General features: G+C 39.2%; 1 protein-coding gene across 2 annotated transcripts in view; it reads right to left on the minus strand.

Moving 5' to 3' along the window:
- LOC135202468 (acyl-coenzyme A diphosphatase FITM2-like) overlaps positions 1 to 5,073 on the minus strand; it is a 103,837-nt gene that overhangs the window by 28,569 nt on the left and 70,195 nt on the right. The gene's annotated exons all lie outside the window — the stretch shown is intronic.

Here is a 5,073-nt window from a genome sequence, read left to right on the forward strand (position 1 = left end):
TAAGGGCTCTTCTTAGAAAATATATATTTATATATTGCTTTTTTAAAATTAATTTTTGGTCTGTTTTAACCTAAAGTATTTAAGACTGATGTTTGCAAAATACAAACCATTGCCGTTTATCTAGACGCATTTCCCAGAGCAAGCTGGAATTGTCTTTGAAATTTAACAAGGTAGTTAACTGATGGTCAAGGGGATGAGTGGGGTAAAACCCCTTTCTCACCTTCTGTCTCCAAACACAAGTGTTGTTGGGAGAGATTGTACTCCCTTTTGACACCACCGAACCTTTTTGGGTCTTTCTAAACTACAGCAAGCAGAGTTGAAACGATGTTTTTGGGAGGTAAGCGAACTCCTTTGTAAATGCAGTGATCTTGTTAATTGAGTTCACCTTGGGTGTGTGTCTGAAGTGAGATTGTTGTTCACATTGCCACTGTCTTGGCAAGCTCATGTATTTTGGATGAGGCCAGTCTGATGTCTGGGTCAGAAGTTTCCTGCAGATTGATCAGGCTCCTTCCCCTGCTGTTGACATGTTAGAGAAAGTCTTACGAGCCAGAATGCCAAGACCACAGCTCTGCAGTTGAAGTGGTTATATACAGAATAATGAATGACTTGCCCCTGGAGAGACACCATGAAGGAGATATGGCCCTCTTGGTAGAGGGTATGAAGACATGGAATTAGTCACCATGGCTGCCTGCAAGCAGCATCAGGGCCCAACCTCTGGTGAACACACTTGCTAATTTTGCCCTCACTGGTATTTTAAGTGGAGAAGAGACACTGGGGTTAAGTTAAAGTAGTTTGCTGATGTAAGGAGGACAGAACTTACCTTCCTCTAAAATCAGAGCTCTAACTTATGGGCTAACTTTGTCTTGAGGGGACAGGACATAATTCCTCAGAGATTAGTCTTATGGAACGTTCTGGCTCTGGGGACCTCCTAGCTCTTTTATGAAGAGTTGAATGTAGAAGAGGTATTTAAGTACTGACAGCTTTGGACTCTGATCTACCATGTGATTTACACCCCTCTTCAGTGGTGCAAAAGGAACTGTAGCTATACATTCTGTAGCTGGTATTGCGATAAAGAACAGATTTCTTCCTCTAGCAAGGGTGAGAAGCCATCCCAGCCTTTTTGTCCTTCCCCAGCTTGGATAGGAAGGGAAGTGTTACGGCCTCTGAGAGAGGTCCGCTTCAGGTTCGATATGAAATAAATAAAAAAATATATTTGCAACACCACAGTTGAAACTGGGGATACGAATATAGAAAGAAACACTAACACAACAAAGGTTTACGTATTTACAAGCTTACTAACATAGGTAAATGCAGAATGGTATCTCCTATTTACATAAAAAAACAGAATCTTACACTGCATGAACTGGGGGAACAGTGAGGCAATTCAAATACTTGCTAGTCAATTTGGTAATTCGAAGCGATGGCTTCTCAGAAGGAAAATGGTGATTGCAGACGTCCTCTTGACTCCGTATTGCAGAAATGTCTACTTGTAAGGCAGGAACTCCCCAAAACATCTAGCAGGACCTTTTCGTTTCTGAAGTCTGCTCGACGTCGAGATAACACTGCCGTCCACTCCTGAAGACGACTAGACCAGTATCCAACCAACTCCGAGCAACTTTTCTTCTGATCCTTCTTCGGTCCCTTTCTCTCTTATCTCTCACGGATGATCTCTGCTGCTGCTGATCTCTCACTGATAATCTGATCAGTGGCTCTTACTGGGGATATCTCTGTGTGACTAACTGGTGTCTCTCTTCTACGATCTCTGCTCTCCAAAGTTCGTTCGCTGTATTTATACGGCACTCTGGGGACGGAGCCTACGGCAAACTTCACGACTTGCGAGATTTCCAGACTTCGTAGATGAATCTAGACGAGGTATTGCATCAGAGATCGCGGTGTTTCTCCTGACACATTGGCGCGAATTGAGCTCCACAACACACCGACGATTCCAGAACAGGCGCCTCCCACACGGGCGCGAAAGCCTCCTTACTGCTGAACTTCTCGAAAATGCGTTCTCCTTTCCTTTATCTTTCTTTGCTATGAAGCAATTACCATCACAGGAAGTATGGAATGAAGAAGAATGAAGGATGCTGAGGTTGGCAGTATCTCTTTCCAGTTATGATGAGGAGGGGAATGCCTGTCATGCTATTGGGCAATGTGGCATATTTGGGGCAGATCCATGGGTAGTCTGTCCTTTAGGATGGTTGCTGAATAACCTCCACCAAACCTATGTTTTCCTCCTTCCCACCCCATATCAGGTACCTGTACTGTTTTTGTCTAACTTCCCAGGATCCCTGAAAACTGTGACACTGTTGGCAGAGATAAAGGGTGTATGGAGAATAATGCACTGGTAGCTAATTTTTAGGGTTTGTTCTTCATGCTTCTCAAGATGGAAACAGCACATTTCTTTTTGTTGGGTTCCATCAGAGGGAAATTTCCATGCTTGCAGTAGATGTGAAGGATATTGTGCTTTGAAGTGCATGTTCATCACTGTCAGAAAGCACTTGGTATTGGCTTTGGCCCCTTTGCAGGATATATGGCTACCGCATTACCTGGATGACCAGCTGGTATTGGCATCTTCAGAGTTGCAGGTGCTCCAGACCAAAGACTGCTGACTTGCATTTTGTCATGATCTTTGGTTCTTGGTGTACTGGAAAGAGTTATCCAAGCAGCAGGCATAGTACCTGGGCATGTTTATAGACATGGCAGTGGTGGGTGTCTTTCCTTCTGACTCTCATGCCAGCAGGCTCAGGGAGATTGTAGTGCTGGGTTTGGCAGATCTTAGCCACCTGTCATCCTTGGAGAAATTTGCCTTGCAGAGGCAACTCCAGCCACATTTATTTCAGTGGTAACTGACGTGGTATTAGTCAACCCAAGTGACTCATCTCAACTTTATGCCTTGTGTGGGATAATCAGAGAGGATCTCTACCCTATAGATGGTTCTGTTTGTGGATTGCCAATCAAAGGGGTTTGTTTTGTTACAATCACTGAGCTGCATGTTTGTTTCATATGTGTTTTCACAGGTTGAAATTATCTGCACATTGTTTTCAAAATGTTAACAGCATTAATGCATTAGCTGTGCAAACATTTCGTAAGCTTGTGATTGGTCACAATGAATTGTTGTCAAGTGGCAACATAACTTTAGTGGCATGTATCACATCCAAGGGGGATTGTAACCTTCAACTCTTTCCACCAGCAAGGTATGTGCATAAGTGGGAAGTTCTCCATGTTGTCGAGCTGACAGTCAAGCACACTTTTTCAGGCAGAAGGAATGTAGAGGCAGACCAGCTCAGAAACCAAGGCCAGGAAAGACTGTTTGAACATTAAGGAACACTAATGATTTACTCAGTGTTCTTCTCCCCTTTTCCAGATCCATGGGCAGCTCTGGAAAATCCTTTCCAATAACTCTTGGACAGTTTGGATGTTTACCCCTTTCCTCCTTTGATTTACTATTGACATTGTAGGTACTATCCTTTTGTTGTAATTGGATTGCTGCTGCATCAGTATATGTTCTTGTTGATAAGTTTTATAAGGCTCTCCCAATTCTTGTTTGTATCCATGAGCCCATTTTTATGGAACTGGCCGTAGTCATACCATTTTATAAGTGTAGATTTTCTTTGATACGTAAAATCACTAGATCAAACAAGCCTTTTTAATTGTTTTACTTGATGTATTTTCTTTTGTTTCAGTCCACCATCTCTTGTATATATATACCAAAGATATTTCACTCATGGGATATTCTTGTATTTTTTAACTAATGTTTGTTGCCAAGTATGAAGGTACAATAAATAGAGTTTTAATCCCTTGTATATACTTGTTATAGTATATGATTTCCTGTTTGCAGATCTTTTACTCATTTATTGTGAGACATTTGCCTACAGCAGGTTTAGAGTATGGGCCAAATAATTGTTCTTTTTTCCTGATTCCAATGACATTTCTGTTTTCAGTAAAGAGTCAAGTAAATAATGATTAGAAATGCAACTACAAGCATATATTTTTCTTAATTTGTCATTCTTCAAGATTACAACTAGAATACAAATTTTTAATTAATTTTAAGTTAAACTCCCTCCCTTTTTCCTTTTCATCACTCTTCTTATACCTTTTTTCTTTTATATGTATAATATTTAGTCTGGACTCAGTGGTGGCACTTAGTGGTCCCTCCCATCAACACCCCTACATGAAAAAAAAGTGAACAGAAGGTTAGAATATAAATAACAGCTTGTTTGACATTTTTATCCCTTATTCTGGAATATCCAGTTGTCATTTAGAATATGTAATTTTCTAATTGATAACAGAAGAAATCTGCTTGAACAGGGGTTATGGTAGTCTCCATTCCTTGTGTAATTCAGACCTTTAGAAGAATAGGGTGTACGTACTATATTTATTCAAGAAGAGATTTTTTGTAGCTCTTAAAACATGCTAATTGTTTGAACTTGTTTCCACCTATATTGATGTGTTATCTCAGCTGACCTGCCATTAACTGCTTGTAACTACAATAGCAAACTTAAACTACTTTGTTGTAATCTCACTAGTCTGTCAGTGCATTAAATAGAAGTTAAGCCTTTTGTAATGATGATTCTGCTATGAAATACATTATTTACAGTAATTTTGATTTTTTTCAGACAAGGTTTTTTTTACATCATTAATTTTTTTTTTATTTGTCAGTTGTCTGTACAGTATGTTGACTTTTTGTATTTTTTAGGACCTGTGATTTGATTTATCTTTATATTAGTCTTTTATAGCGATATGTATGGTTTGATTTGGCAGACTTTTGTTCTTGGCCATGTAAACAAACATCTAAAAGCTTTGCAATAAAATGTGTATGTCTTGTAAATTAGAATACGTAATAGAAAAAGTGCAAGGAATATCTTATATCTAGAAATTCATGTGTAGACTTACTCAAGATGTTTCTGTACTTTTCCAAATACTAATTGATATGAGAAATTTTGAGGAGTTTAATTTGCAAAAAAATAAAAAAATCTTCAAGTTCTGTACCATAATCATAAAACATTTACTGTAATGAAATTTTTTGTAAGAGAAAATCTTAGTGTTGGGTATTGTTTTATTTCTAGGCCA

The sequence above is a fragment of the Macrobrachium nipponense genome, chromosome 30 (assembly GCF_015104395.2).
Source record: "Macrobrachium nipponense isolate FS-2020 chromosome 30, ASM1510439v2, whole genome shotgun sequence".
NCBI classification, from domain to species: domain Eukaryota; kingdom Metazoa; phylum Arthropoda; class Malacostraca; order Decapoda; family Palaemonidae; genus Macrobrachium; species Macrobrachium nipponense.